Raw genomic sequence first — 16489 nt, forward strand, 5'->3', positions numbered from 1 at the left:
TAAGTCACCAGTTCTGGGGGTGAGTGAAGGTCACAGAAGATAAGCTGCTGTCATTTATGATGATGATCTATATCCATTTTTGTCTCTTTCCTTAATGAAATACCCTCCCTCCCCACTGATGTTTCTCAAATCCATGCAATGCTTCTTCGTGTATTGCTCTTCCTTCTGCCACAGAATTGATGGTGTTCATTGTGTGGTTATATATAGGACAGGTGCACAGAGGGCAATTTTTTTCCTCATTGTCCCTTGCTCTTTCTTCTCTACTTCACTCCATTTGTATGGCCTTTCTTCCCGCCACCCTATTTTGCTCTCCTAGCAGCACACAGTTAAAGGACACATGAAAAATGTGTCAGTTTTTACTGCCAAGACACTATACAACAATGAAATAAATGCAATATTATAATTAAAATGTGATCTCTGATATTTAGTATCACATTAATGGAGATAAAGGAAGCAGCATAGCATAACAGAAGGCAATTAAAAATAAGCCAGGATAAAGAGCAAAGTTGTAATACTGGTTAAATGATTCCTTTACTTTTAAACCTCTGGGATTTGTTAAGGAATCCAGCTTAAGTATAGACAAAGGCTAATTAAAAGGCTGTTAACACTCTTAAGTGAAAGCTCAGCTCCATTCTAAACCACGATAGCGGAAGTGCCTTCAATGCCTTGTCACTAATTGGTCATATGGAGCCCAGGGAGTTGCTAGGACTGACACTATGAAAATGAAAGTCTATTGGTGAGTCACTGATAATTAAGTAGTGAGGGACTACAGGCAGTCCCCGAGTTACGCGGATCCGACTTATGTCGGATCCGCAGTTACAAATGGGGCCCTTCCTCTCCCTGGTCTCCAGCAGACCAGGGAGAGGAAGCAAAGCGGCGGAACACGCGGGCAGCGGACAGGGCTGTCCGCTGCCCACGTGCTCCGCGGCTAGGCTCTGCTTTGCTCTGCTTTGCCCCCCGCCTCCGTCCCGTCCCCCTGGTCTGCAGACCAGCGGGACGGGGGGGGGGCAAAGCAGAGCAAAGCCGCGGAGCATGCGGGCAGTGGACAGCCCAGACGCATCTGGGCTGTCCGCTGCCTGCGTGTTCCGCCGCTTTGCTCCCCGTCCCCCTGGTCTGCAGACCAGGGGGACGGGGAGCAAAGCAGATCAAAGCCACGGAGCCCGAGGGCAGCAGGACAGCCACGGTGCGTCTAGGCTGTCCCGCTGCCCCCGTGCTCCGCGGCTTTGCTCCAGACACCTGTGGTACAGCAGCTGGGGTGCTGCCAGTTGGTCCCGTAGCGCCGCTCTGGGCGCTACTGGACCAACCGGGCAGCACCCCAGCTGCTCTGCCCCAGGCGTCCTGATTCAGCCACTGCTGGTCAGTTTCAGCAGCGGCTGAATCAGGACGCCTGGGGCAGAGCAGGTTGGGTGCTGCTGGGTTGGTCCAGTAGCGCCGAGGAGCGGCGGCGCTACTGGACCAACCCAGCAGCACCCCAGCTGCTCTGCCCCAGGCGTCCCCAAGTCAGCCGCTGCTGAAACTGACCAGCGGCTGACTACAGGAAGCCCCTACCCCGGGCTTCCTGGAATCAGCCGCTGATCAGTTTCAGTAGCAGCTGACTTGGGGATGCCTGGGGTTCTTAAGTTGAATCTGTATGTAAGTCAGAACTGGCGTCCAGATTCAGCCACTGTTGAAACTGATCAGTTTCAGCAGCCGCTGAATCTGGATGCCAGTTCCGACTTACATACAGATTCAACTTAAGAACAAACCTACAGTCCCTATCTTGTACGTAACCCGGGGACTGCCTGTATCTGAAAACCTGTTTCACAGATTTAGCAGTTTCAGAATGATTTCAGTGGCCTGGAAGAAATGCATGCTGTGTAAGTGAGGCTTTTTGGGGGGACAGAAGGGAGTTGGTTTGTTTTCTATTGACCTTCAGTGCAAATAGGGAATTGTTAACAGATGTGTTGTAACTGACCTAAGGAGGTTTTGGCTGCAGATGTAAATGCAAGGAAGCAAAATTTATCTTTTCCAAGAGCTTCTATTTCTCATCTGAATGAAAGCCCAAACGTAAAGTCCCCAAACAGATGCCATTTTAACGTAATGTCAGTCTGAGTATCCTACATATGTTAAAACTGTATGTATGAAAATTCACTCTGTCCTACATAAGTTTAACTCATTGAATTACAGGGCTGCCTTTACAAATTATGGGCCCTATAATACAGAGGCTGCCTTCCACTGACACGGATTCTGCTGGGGGCCTGTAGATCTGGTCTTGGCTTGGTCTTGGGACTCAGGGGTTTCTCTGGGGCCAGAGCAGAGTCACAGAAGCTGAGGGCTCCTCTTCATCTGTCAGGAGGGAGCCCTCAGTTAGCAGCCAGCTGTTGGAGGAAAGGGTCATGTAAGGGCTGGCAGAAGCCAGGGAGAAACATTGTTGCAGGCAGAAGAGAGCAGCCGGGGAAGTGGCTGGAGGGGAATCAAGTGGCAGTGGTGACAGGGCCATCCTCAGGCATACAAGCACAAGTGGTTTTATAGAGGCCCCAAAAATGTGGAGCCTAAAATTTTCAGGTGTCCTATGCAGTAGTGTATTTCATATATGGGTAGGGATGGCCCTGTTGAATTGACTTTTCAATGTTTATGTATGATGTAACAAAACTGGAAATAAATCATTAGAATATTTGCATCTGAAAACTAATCAGTCTTATATATGAATAAGACCCTTTTCCCTGGGCAATTTCTGTAAACTGCCAAACATCACCAGCCAGCCCTTGCTTGGTTCTGAAACACTATCCACACGGTGAACTATGTGCCTGAGGTTCTGCAGATAATGCAGGTAGAATAAACGCTACAGTGAATGAACCTGTCAATCCTATGAGGTGACATCAGCCTGCATCTTCACCCACAACACGCAAAATACAAGTATTATCATGGAAAATGCAGCTTGACACTTGAATATAACAAACATTCCATGACTATTTGGACTATGTTTATCTAAAACCATTTGTCTTCTTTCAGAAAGAAACAAACAGCAAGGTGATAGCACCCACTGGTACAGTAATCAGCCAGGAAAATAAAGGAAGAATTTTTCACCCTAAAGCCACTAAGCAAACACATTTACATTACAGTAAGCACACAATGAAAAACAAAGCATTAGATCAGAGCATCATCCTGACAATATTTTTCTGGTGTGTGTCACCTTATTCTCCCACAAATAGTGTTGCAGAAGTCAATACTACTGCTTATGGTTGTGATCTGTGTTGGGGATAGTGCAGTGCCTGAAGATTTGCTTCACTTGTGGTCAGGGAGCAATTTTCTTGGAGGTCCTCAACATACACGGTGTATATTCACTGCTGTTATCTGTACATAACCAGCTAGGAATAGGGTGTCTGGAACCTGTCTCTAGCTCTCCCCCACCCTTCCCACAAACCTTTGGAGTCTTGTATCTCATGAGGAATAAGGAAGAAAAAAATCTGTCTTTGGGTGTGTAGAGATTGGGCATGTTTCCCCTACTACTTGTGGAAGCAGATAGGTGGGGCTTTCTTAAACCTTTTTCTCCTAGCCCCTGCATATCCACAAAGCAGCAGGGCATAAATTAGCATTCACATAAGTGTCTGATCCTTATAATCATTACTCCTGACATATTTTTTCTAACCTTCCTTTATAAAGCTTTCCTGCATCACCAGTTGGTTTTCATGCAATTCAACTAGCTTCACTCAGCTATTGCTGCAATAGCCGTTATATTTATTAAAAAGGTAGATTTAAGGATTTAAGGATTTGAGAGGTTTGAACCAGATAGTTTGGTTGGACGGGTCAGAAAACCAAATAAAGACAAAGTATGAGACACTCTGATAAATTTGTTCACTCAGTGCGATGCAGGAGAAAAAAAAATCTGTAACAAAAATAATATAGGAAAGTTTGGTTAAGAGTAGATTGCATGATTTTATTTTAAAAAATGACATGCCATTTAAGAGTCATACTGTTGACTGTGAGGTGGAACTGCATTATTCCTGACTATGTATTTTTTATGTATGCTCAGGTTTTAAAAAAATGGAAATCAATAAAAATTCAGTTAAAGAAAAGATTAAACTTAAAGGTGCAAAAGAATGAATTATGGAAGTTCTTCGGTACCCAGATAAACAGCAGCAGGAAAGCATCATATTTTGCTATAGCACTTGACTTTATCACATACTGCTGGAAATTGTTGGCATCTGCATCATATTTATAAAAAAATCAAACCTTTTATCATAAGGTAGACTTTTTCTCAGTGATGTGTAATTGCATTTTATTTGAAGGGCCAGGAGGAAGGATGATAGGAAAATTAATACAAGGATGTGCAGATAAAAATAAATTCTGTGCATAGGAATACAGATAATCCACAATATTCAGGAAACTGTCCCTCTTTTTACACTCAGTATCCAAACATTAAATAATTAGAAAGGACCTGAATTTGTCTACCTTAAAGTCAATGGCAAAGCTCTCTCCTTCGGTGGGAACAGAAGTTAGTCAAAAGAATAAGATAATATCCAGAAGATTTTTTCTAAATTGAGATTTTAAAAAATGAATCAAACTCACCTTTATGTTTAAAGTCTTCTCTTTAAAATATCCAAATCACTGCTGCTGTCTGAATTTTTGTTAAATGCACTTCTCTTTCTATACATTTCTATATCGTACAGTATTCTCAGAGATAATGTAATGGAGAGCACAGAACACCTTTGTTAATATCAGGTGTTGTTTCATATAATGCCATACATTTATTTTTCTCTTCCCTTTTTTCATTGTTGTTTCAGTAGGTGTCCTCTTAAGTAGCATCGCTTAAGGTCTGTACTCCGAATAGTTTCACCCACATTTGAACACATTGGTCCTATAGCTGGGTTCCCATTAAATCTATTGAAATTTGAGGGCCAACATCATTTGAAGTCAAAACATATTACCAGAAAATTCTTTCCTAAATTAGAAAAACTCATATAGGAGTCAGGAAATGTGGTGAATTTTAATTTACAGTGGTGCCTTCCGATTGACCTAAAATGATAGTTGAAGAAGGCAGGATTTTCCCTCTTCACAAGAACCAGCTAAGGGAGCTTGTGCCCTACATCAGAAAAGAGTATGTCTACACAGCAGGGCTGAAGCCAAATTAAGCTGTGCAACTTCAGTTACGTCAATTGTGTAGCTGAAGTCAAAATGGCTTATTTCAATTTTTGGCGCTGTCTACACATCAGGAAGTCAAAGAAAGAACACTTTTCCTTCGACTTCCCTTACTCCTCTTAAAATGAGGGTTACAAGAGTCAGAGTAAGATGTCCTCCTGCTCAACATTATTTCGAAATAATAGTGTAGACACGTGCTCGTTATTTCAGAATAACTCATGCTATTCTGAAATAATATTGCTATGTAGATGTGCCCAGACTGTCCTTAAATCTACCTGGAACATGATAAAATATCTTCAGAGGTCAAGGCCATGCATATAGAGGACAATTACCTCCAGGCTGCTTCCCAGCAATTGCAGGCCTACATGGCAGCATATCTCCTGAAGTATATTGTGACAGGGTGCGGTCACAGAATACCCCTTGTGGGAACTTCCTGGGGTGCTGACAAAGCCACTGATACTTACCACCTTGCTCTCACTACCCTGTCCTTCTGGGCCAGTTCATCTGGTGTGCATCCAGCCAAGACTGATTGCCTCCTTGAGGAGCAATATAGACACTGAAACACTTCAGGTCCGAGGAAAACACTGTTTAGAACCCAGCTTCCTGGGATACCACTCCCCATATGGGATCAGAATCCCAAATGAATTATTTAGGTAAGCCCCCTTAAACAATGGAAGGAGGACATCCTCACTGATTGCTCCCCCAGGTAACAATTATTTACACTGGGCTTGATAGCTCATTCTTATTTTATTAAGAACGAGCAGTAGGATTTAAGTCAGGGCTACTCAACTTTGGGAGCCCTGGGGACCACAATGATACAGTACATGTTGAGAGTCACACCTTAAGTATGGTTGCATATACATGCAAATATATATGCAAATAGCTTCTTTCATACTGATGGTCATGAATACAAAGCACTTCCTACAATGCCCTGGTGCTCCCAGCACCTCCTCCCTGAGGGCTAGAAATGCCGACACTCTGTACCAGTCTGTTCCAGACAGCCCATCCGCTTGCATCTTTCAGTGCTCACCCCGCCTCGCCGTTGTGGAACGTGTTCCTGCTGGAGGCCGTGTTCAAAGGATCCTAGCCACGTGCCACATGTTGAGCTTTACATAAACCCAAACTGAACCGTGGGCTGCAAATAAACTGGCTGCAGGCCATGTGTTGAGTAACACTGATTTAAGTAGTTATAAGTGAGAACAGGCAGAGCAAAGTAGATGACAAACTTAAAATAACAAAAAACACATCTAATTCTGAAACTAAAATATCAGTACAAACTTATTACAAATTCACCCTAAAACTGTTTTTGTTCCAGATAAACCTTGAAAGCCAGGAAGTTCCCTCTCCCTGGAGTCTTTAGGTATGCTCCTGGGTGTGTCATCCCAGCCAAAGACAAAGTAACTCCAAGCTTTCTATTGTTGTATAGCTACCACCTTTCCATGGACAATTACTTGGTCCACCCCTACCAGTTGGAGTGGATATGTGACTTCCTAAGATCAACCACTGCTAAGACTTAGAGGACAAAAGAGGGTGTTTACAGTTGGTCATCTAGATATTGAGAGAAACACCCTTGATGGCGTTCATTTGCACATTTTAAACCATAAACCATTCCATACTGCATATCACTAACTTTACATAGAAGAATGATACATACCTCAAAATAAGAGATACAGATCTAGTGAATTATGATGTTAAAATTGATAGGCTACATAGGGCAATTTGTCCCAAGGATCTTTAAGTTATGCATATTTGTGTCCATAAATCCATTTCATAAAGCCAGGGGGGGATGTCATTCACAGATACGTATTCCTAAATTGTGCCTGTACTCTAACCCCAGGTGGTATAAACTAAATTTAATGGATAATCTGGGGTATTTCGTGATAATGAAAATAATTCTTTACACACTGATGTTCACAACTAATCACTCCTGAAGTTGTAATAAAATTGGTGACATTTTATACAGGCATTTAGAAATGAAATGCAGAAAAATCCTTGTTCTTTTCACTAAAAAAGCAACATTTAGTAAATTATATTTGGCTCTTATGAAGTTTTCATAACATTAAATAAAGATGAACAGGTTACCTTTAAATACTTCTATATATTTTTGTGTGATATTACCAGAAATCTATGGAAGACTTCTGGTGGGCAAAATTAATATTCCAAATTCTCACAAATTTTAAATAGATTGTCTGTCAATATGAATGGAAGTATCTTGTTTTTCAAAGTAATTAATTCAAATCTTGTTTGGGATGTAGGGGATTTAAAATATGTCTATTCCATTTTTACCAGATTGCTTTAGAAGAATAGCAAGAATCCAAGTTGAAGAAATAATTCAAAACAATTCACATGCAAAAAAGAGCAGACTACAAAAAGAACTATCTGCATTCTATTTTAATCTCATTGTAATCCTTTCTGATCATTCCTCTAATTTATCCAGCTAATTCTGCTGCAGCTTCACCTAATCTTTTCCCCTTGTGCCCTAATAATCCTACTCAAGAATGCATTTGATAAAGAAATATACAAGAATGCATTTACATTAAAATTAATAAAGGTGAAAGATTTAAAAATAATGGTCAAGATAAATAAGTTCTGGCATTTCGTTGTGTTACATACTATACAAATTTGACACTGACATAGTACCATATTTCTGGCTTCAAAAATAGTGTTGCCAGGAAGACTTTGGCTTCCTTGAGCACAGGATGCTGCTCCATGAAGAAGGACTTTTACGCAAAAATTGGGTCCACTTATCAAGGAATGGGATACAGACTGGGTAACCAAGTGAGGAGGACTTTAAACTAGGTTCGATGGGAACAGGTGACCAAAGCCCACAGGAAAGTAAAAAACATGGAGCACATGAAGATGGATTAGAAATCGGGAGTGAGTGAACTGCAACAGCAGGGATAAAGGAGATCCAAGAGAGAATTGAGGGTGAAATCTTATCAGTATTTTAAGTGCATGTGTACTAAATTGACAAATATGGGAACTAAACAAGAAGAAATTGAAATACTAGTAAATAAACATGATTATAACATAGGCATTACAGTGACTTGGTGGGATAATCTGCATGACTGGAATATTGGTATAGAAGGGTATAGCTTGTTCAGAAAGGATAGGTAGGGGAAAAAAGGAGAAGGTGTTGCCTTATAAATCGTAAATGTATATACTAGGCCTGAAGTTGAGATAGAAATAGGACACTGACTTGTTGAGAGTCTCTGGGTAAGAATAAAAGAGGTAAAAATCAAGGGTGAAGTCATGGAAGGTGTCTACTACAGACCACCTAACCAGGAAGAAGGGGCAGATGAATCTTTCTTTGAACCACTAACAAAATCACAGGACTTGGTGGTGACGGGAGTCTTCAGCTAAACAGACATCTTTTGGGAAAATAACACAGCAGGGCACAGCTTATCCAACTGTAACCCTTCTGCTAAGAAGTGCCAGCTGCAGCCAGGGCCGGGTTCAATATCTAGGGGTTCCTCTCCATCCATCCAACCCAGAACTGCTTGAGCCCCCACCCAGTAACCTGGAAAATTCACACAAAACACCTGAGTGCCTCTGAGAGGCAATACTTCCTCACTTGCAAGCACAGAGTCTGAGTGTAGAAAAGAAACCCCTAATAAAAGGGGAGGGAAGTAATGTGGCATTGATTTGGGAAAACACCACAGAGTTTGTAACCAAAACCACGAGTAACAATGCGACCCCAATGTCCTTGGGCAATGTCCTTTTCCCTCTCAGTTTCTTAAGTCCAGCAATGTAAATGTCCCCCTCACATGCCCACCCCTTCTGTGCACCCCACTCTCACTCTGACAGGCCTAGAGTTCAGAGGAGCAGTCACAGAGGTCACCTCCTATCCTGAGTGGCCGTAGGTAAGGAGGCATCTTACTCTGCTGGTCATTCGTCATCCACCTGCTCTCTGCTTTCTATTGTCGCCTTGCTGGCCATTCATCTCACCTTGCTGCTGCCATCTGCTGGCTGCTTATTGTACCTCTCTGTCGCTTCCCTGCTGGCTGCTCATTACGCCTTTCTGTCACCTCTCTGCTTGTTGCTCATTGTGCTACAGCTGCCCTGCTAGCTGCTCATCACATCTTCTGCTGGCTTGTGGCAAACCTAGTGATTTCAGCTCTTGGCCCAAGCACAGTCCAGCCACAAGAAATTTCATCCACTAAAGTTTAAAATAATAAAAGAGACTCTTTATGGAGTCTGTTCTAGTTCTATCATTTGAACAAACAGGGGAAAAAACAGACTGAACCAGTCTGACACGCCTCGAGGGTATGTAGCCTGCTGATTCAGAGTCCTCCCTCCTCAGTTAACTTCACAGAACTTTGTCAGACGAACCCTTGTCCTTCCAAGGTTCTTTACACTGACAGGCTGTGTCTACTTTGGGCCACTTATTCCGGAAAATCAGCTGCTTTTCCGGAATAAGCTGCGAGCTGTCTACACTGGCCCTTGAATTTCCGGAAAAGCAACAACGCTCTACTGTACAAAATCAGCCGCTATTCCGGAAACACTATTCTGCTCCCGCTCGGGCATAAGACCTTATTCCAGAACACTGTTCCGGAAAAGGGCCAGTGTAGAAAGCCCAGTAGTCTTTTCCGGAAAAAAGCCCCGATCGCGAAAATGGCGATCGGGGCTCTTTTCCGGAAAAGTGCGTCTACATTGGCCATAGACGCTTTTCCGGAAAAAGGGCTTTTCCAGAAAAGCATCCTGCCAACGTAGATGCTCCTTTTCTGGAAAAACTGAAAACGGAATAGTATTCCGTTTTAAGCAGTTCCGGAAATTCATGCCAGTGTAGACACAGCCACAATGTCTCTCCTTCTGAACTGAGTTAAACACAGTCTGAGTTACTGCTTTCCCACAATAATTGCAAACATCGGTGATCATATCTCACAATTCCTGCATTTAGTGCTATCACAATTTGCGACCCGACACCAGCCACGCTGATTACAGTGACCAAAACACCAGTGTAACAGTTGAATACCTAGCGGACCCAAGCAAAGCAGGGGCAAACTGTACTTATATGAACACACCCAGGATTTCTTTCCCACTCCAGCTGGCTTAATGGAAGCATTGATTCAGACCCTGCTTACACAACAAGTTATTGAAATGTATTGGAGGCAATTTTTTCTTTCAGAAGGTGGAGAAAGCTACTGGGGGGAGGCTGTTCTATATATGATTTTACAAAAAAGGGAGGAACTGGTTGAGAATTTGAAAGGGGAAGACAGGTTGGGTGAAAGTGACCATGAAATAATCGAGTTCATAATTCTAAGGAATTGTAGAACAGCAAAATAAAGACAATAGACTCCAAAAAGGCAACTTTAGCAAACTCAGGGAGTTGGTAGGTAAGGTCCCATGGGAAGCAAGTATAAAAGGATAAACAATTGAAGATAGTTTTTTAAAGGAACATTATTAAGTGTTGTGACAGTCTGCTGGCTAAGCCAGAGCTCTGCCATTACAGCTGGCTGAAAAGGCCAAATGGAAGCCAGCTAAGCAATCCCAGGCCTGAAGGGCTAATGGACCTCATTAGCCAGAGGGCTATATAAGGAAGCCAGACGGGAAGCGGAGTGGGAGGAGCTAGAGGTGGCTGAGTGTGTGCACCCCAGCTAGAAGGAGAAGGTAGCTGACTTATCTGCTGCAAAAACCAAGCTCTGTAAATAGAAGGTGGTGGGAAGTTGGCACAAGCAATAACAGACATGGGTGATTGCACTAGAGAGGATCTCCTGGTGATTTGTGGCTGAAGAAGGGGTCCCAGGGCAAAGGGCCTGGGCAAGGAACTTGCCACAGTGTGCAAGAACAAACTATTTCAGTATGTAGAAAAGATAGGAAGTATGGCAAGAGACCACCCTTTCTTAGCCAGAACATCTTAAAAGATCTAAAAATCAAAAAGGAATCTTACAAAGAGTAGAAACTAGATCAAGTTAAAAAGCATGATACAAACAATAGCAACAATATGGAGGGGCAATTTAGAAAGGCCAAGGCACAAACTGAACTTAAATTAACTGAAGACATAAAGGGTAACAAGATAATATTCTATGAATATATTAGAAGCAGGAGAATGACCAAAGACAGTGTACAACCATTACTCACTAAGGGTATGTCTACACTACCCTCCTAATTCGAACTAGGAGGGTAATGTAGGCATACCGCAATTGCAAATGAAGCCCGGGATTTGAATTTCCCGGGCTTCATTTGCATAAAGCCGGCCGGCGCCATTTTTAAATGCCAGCAGTTCGAACCCCATGCCGCGCGGCTACACGCGGCACGGAGTAGCTAGTTCGGATTAGGCTTCTAATCCGAACTAGCTGTACTCCTCGTGGAAGTTTAAAGACTAACAAAAAATGTAGATGGTATCATGAGCTTTCGTGGGCACAGCCCACTTCTTTCAGTCTTCGGAGATCTCTCCTATCTTCCATGACTTTTCAAAGAAAATAGATAATGCTCAGATATCTCCTCAATCAGCTCATTGGGTATTCAAGGATGCATTTCTTCAGGCCCTGTGATCTGAAAATATCTAACTTATCTAACTAATTTTTAACTTCGGGTAGCCGTGTGTGGGGGGGAGTAGCCGAGTTAGTCTGTACAAGATAAATTTAAAAAACAACAAATAACATGGTAGATCTTTAAAGACAAACAAAACATGTAGATGGTATCATGAGTTTTCGTGGGCTAAACTTGCTTCTTCAGATGACTGGAGTATTAGAAGTCCAGATCCAAGAATAAATAAGGAAAGGAGGGGAAGGAGGGAAAAAATGAGAGAGAGAAGGAAGGGGGAAGGAGGAAAGAGAGACAATGATAGATGGTTCGAATAGTTACAAGAGGCTGATAAGAACAATTAGCACCTCCATTGTTAGTTTGGTTGGTTAAGACATTAGGATGTGGAAGGTAGCGTGCGAGCCAGCCAATATCCCTATTCAGACCATTTGTATATGAAGTTAAGTTCCAGTCCTTCCCTGTGTATTTGGCTTGTAGAATTGGCCTGAAACAACACAGTGATTTGGAGATCCATTAATGAGCGTCCAGTCAGATTAAAGTGTTCTCCAACAGGTTTTTGTGTATTGCTTTTTCGGATATCTGATTTGTGTCCATTAATTCTTTCCTGTAGAGATTGTCCAGTCTGGTCAATATACATGGCAGTGGGGCATAGTTGGCATTTGATGATTTAGTTAGGGTTGGTCTTCCTTTGGGTAGGAGGTTAGACTTGATGACCTGCTCAGGTCTCTTCCAACCATATGATTCTGATTCTATGATTATTTTTCCTGGGGTTGGTGTTACACTAATTACAGTGCATCTACACAGCACCCTTGTCTTGAAATAAGCTACACAAATTGCATTGCTTACTTCGAGGTAATTTTGAAATAGTTTATTTCGAAATTTGGCACTCTCTACACAGCACCAAATTTTGAAGTAAAGTGCTTTAACCTGACAAGTCCTTTAACCCTCATGGTTAATGGGTTCCCTGGAATTCTCTGGCCGGGGCCGCCTGGCTGCTGATAGAACCCCCACTGCTGCTGGATTCCCCAGGGTTCAGAACCTGTAGATATATAGATATATAGATGGAAAATTGAGACTATGTATAATTATTTATTCTTTTATCTTACCTCTTAACCAAGATGCTGTTTAAGAAACGAATCCTTTCTATTTTAAGAATGTTTTCTGCCACTCAATTTTGCTCATTATTATTTTCAGCTTTGTTAAACTGACCTTCTAAAGCACTATGCATTACTATATCAGACTGTTTTCTATTCGTAGATAGGAAATGAACTTAGATTTTGTTCATTTGCACGTAGGCAATTATCAGTTTTTATTTCAGTGATCAATTAATCATTATCTATCAGAATGAGATCGTCATAAAATGATCCTGAATTTGTTTCAATATTTTTTGCATTACCGAATTTCCATCTATAGTCTGTAGAATACCAAGGCTGCTTTGCCAGTGACAGCATGACACCTCCAGTTGATGCTTTCCTGACTGAAATTTTCCTATTTTCTTTCTATACATTATATATTGAGGGAGACACTCATATTGTGTGTTATGGCAGATTGCCACAAGTACCCCATCTTGTGATTTATCAGTTACAGTTTTAAGACTGTATCCCAGAGTCTGGAATAGATTGTATTCCAAAGAATTCCAGAGATTATTCTTAACTACTGCCACCCTCATCTCTTTCTGACCACTCTTTTTCCTACATAGGTTGTATCCAGTGATTTTGATATTCCAGCCATGCATATCATCTGATTGTATCAATAATACCAATCACATCACATTTCTTTATACAAATGAGTTTTCTTGTTTATTACTCAGGCTTTTAGTAATTGACAAATTTCTTCTCTTTGTATCCTTTATTCTTTTTCACTTATGCAACCTTGTGTTTGGCTAGAATGCATGGGTATTCAAAGCTGGAACACTTCAAAGAAAAATCCTTCTTTGTAATCCATAAGCAAAGTTTCTTTCACAGTTTTCTTTAACTAAATACTGACACACACTGGGGACATTTACTTACTACATGTTGGACCTCGCTGGTCTGTCACCCTCAGGACGTGACTGGTCCTGAACAAGGGGATTTGCTGGACTGGGGAAGGTCCCTGCTCTTGTGGCTATGCTGCCACTGGGCTAGAGCTCCAGCCTGCTTCCCCCCCCCCCAGGCTGCCTCAGCCCCCTGGGGTCCTCGCCAGTCCCACTACTGCTGGGGTCAGAGTGTCACAACCAGAGCTGTGTAGGCAGAGCAGAGCTCCACAGCTGCCTGGCTCTGCGGCTGTGGCTGGAGCTCAACAGCCCAGGGCAAAGCTCCCTGGCTGCCACTGCAACTGGGGCTGAATTTCCCAGGCCACTGGAGCAAGAATGCAGCCAAAGGTCCATGCCAAGGGATGGGGCTAGAGCTCCCTGGCTGAGGCTGCTCATGTGAGGGAGCTCTGCTGGGGCCAGAACTCTCTGCCATGCCATTCAGGGGGGACATGATAGCAGTTTTCAAATATCTAAAAGGGTGTCACAAGGAGGAAGGAGAAAATTTGTTCCTCTTGGTTTCTGAGGACAGGACAAGGAGTAATGGGCTTAAAGTGCAGCAGGGGAGGTTTAGATTGGACATTAGGAAAAAATTCCTAACTGTCAGGGTGGTCAAATATTGGAATAAATTGCCAAGGGAGGTGGTGAAGTAGGAATAAGAGCCTCCGGAAAAGGGCACTTTTTCCGGAGGATCGGGGCCAGTCTAGACGCTCTTTTCCGGCTTTTTTAAAAGCCGGAAAAAAGCGGCGGACATTTTTATTTAAATGCCGCGGGGGATATTTAAATCCCCCGCGGATTTCCCTATGACGACTAGTGAAATTTACATGCCCCTACCGGAAAAGGGGCCAGTGTAGACGTAGCCAGACACTACAAAGGACAGGACAGAAATTACACTAAGAAGTCACTTACAGGTACCATGAAACCCTTTGGTTCTCTGAGCTCTTATTAAATTCATGCAAAATAGACACATAGCAGGTATATATTCTCACCCCTGCGTTCCAGACTTGGCGTGGCCAGCGTCTTTCTCTCAATCCCTCGGGAAGAAGTAGGGCGAGGTTGGGCGTCTCACAGACCTCGGGAGACAATAAATACCTGCCAGCAGGTATAGATGATTGGAGCTCAAATGGGGTGGGCTGCTGAACCTCTTTTTATACCCCTTGGGTCATGTAGGCTTCTTCCTGGTCTCAAGTGGCCAATTAGGAAAAATGGCTTTGAATGCCAAGTTTCCCACGAAGGGTGCAAAGCATAATTTACACCTGGGAAAATGCAGACAATGGGCACCTCTGGTATGTGATGGGCGAAGATTCCTCTCCTGGGACAGTGCAGGCATGTCAATTACTGGTACTAGCCATCAGGGCGACGGGAGGCCCCGGGTCGTCAGCTAGCCCATTTACTGTCTGGTTTCTGTTTATGGTAGAGTCAGGGACAGGCAGCACACCTGCGTTCCCAGGGCATCAAAGGCTGACTGCCTTTCTCTTGCTCTCGGGGGGGGGGCAAGATGGGGTTCGTGGAAAACCAAGATGGGGTTTGTGTCTGGCTACACATGCAGAGCCTAGGATGGGTCCTTTTTTATAGCTTTAGAAGAAATTGAAATAAAAGATCAATGGAATTATACATTCATATATTTCAAGGCCAAAAGGAATCATTATGATCATGCCATCAAGGATCCTCTGCAGTACAGCCCTTTTAATTTTCACCTGCAACAAGCTTATAGCTCCTGATCTAGAGCAAATTGTTTAGAAGGGTCCATTTGGAAAAACACATCTTTTGTTAATTTTGTAGTTGTATTAATCCTGAAAGTGTCAATTCTAGAAAGCTATACTATAAGGCTATGTCTACACTGACATCCTTTTCCGGAAAAGGGATGCAAATGTTGCGGGTGATTTAAATATCCCCCGCGGCATTTGCATGAACATGGTTGCCGCTTTTTTCCAGCTCGGGGCTTTGCCGGAGAAAGGCGCCAGTCTAGACGGGATCTTTCAGAAAATAAAGCCTTTTAAAATCAGAAATAAGGGATCTTCCGGAAAAGGCTTTATTTTCTGAAAGATCCCGGAAAAAAGCGGCAGCCATGTTCATGCAAATGCCGTGGGGGATATTTAAATCCCCTGCGGCATTTGCAATTCTGAAGTGTCTCATTAGCATCCCTTTTCTGGAAAAGGGTGCCAATATAGACACAGCCTAAATGTTAAACAATACTATGGATAGAATACAATACTATTCTAGTTCTGTATTGGTTCGTATCCTATATTCATCTCCATAGTATATGAGCACCTTACAGTAGTGGATTAAACCATGAAACTACACATCTATCAGCTATTATTTGGTCTCATCTTCTGTTCAGAGGGAGGAGTGTGTGCAGTTGAGTATCTTGTCATGCCCATCTACTTAGACTTTGGATTTCCTAGCAGAAGAACATAAGAATGGCTATACTGGGTCAGATCAAAGGTCCATCTATCCTACTATCCTGGCTTCTGGCAGTAGCCAATGCCAGATAATTCAGAGGAAATGAGCAGAAGAGGTAAACAAGTGGACCATTAGTTATCATCCATTCCCAGCTTCTAACAAACAGAGGATAGGGATACGATCCCTGCCCATTTTGCCTAATAGTCATTGATGAACCTTTCCTCCATGAACTTATCTAGTTCTTTTTGAACCCTGTTATAATCTTGCTTTTTACAACATCCTGTGGCAAAGAGTTCCACAGGTTGACTGCAACTGTGTGAATAAATACTTCCTTTTGTTTGTTTTGCTGCCTATTGATTTCATTGTGTGACCCCTAGATCTTGGGTTACAAGAAAGAATAAACACCACTCCCTTATTTACTTTCTCCACACCAGTCATGATTTTACAGACCTTTGTCAAAATCTGTTCCATGCC

This window comes from Pelodiscus sinensis, chromosome 1, assembly GCF_049634645.1.
Source record: "Pelodiscus sinensis isolate JC-2024 chromosome 1, ASM4963464v1, whole genome shotgun sequence".
Taxonomy (NCBI): Eukaryota; Metazoa; Chordata; order Testudines; family Trionychidae; genus Pelodiscus; species Pelodiscus sinensis.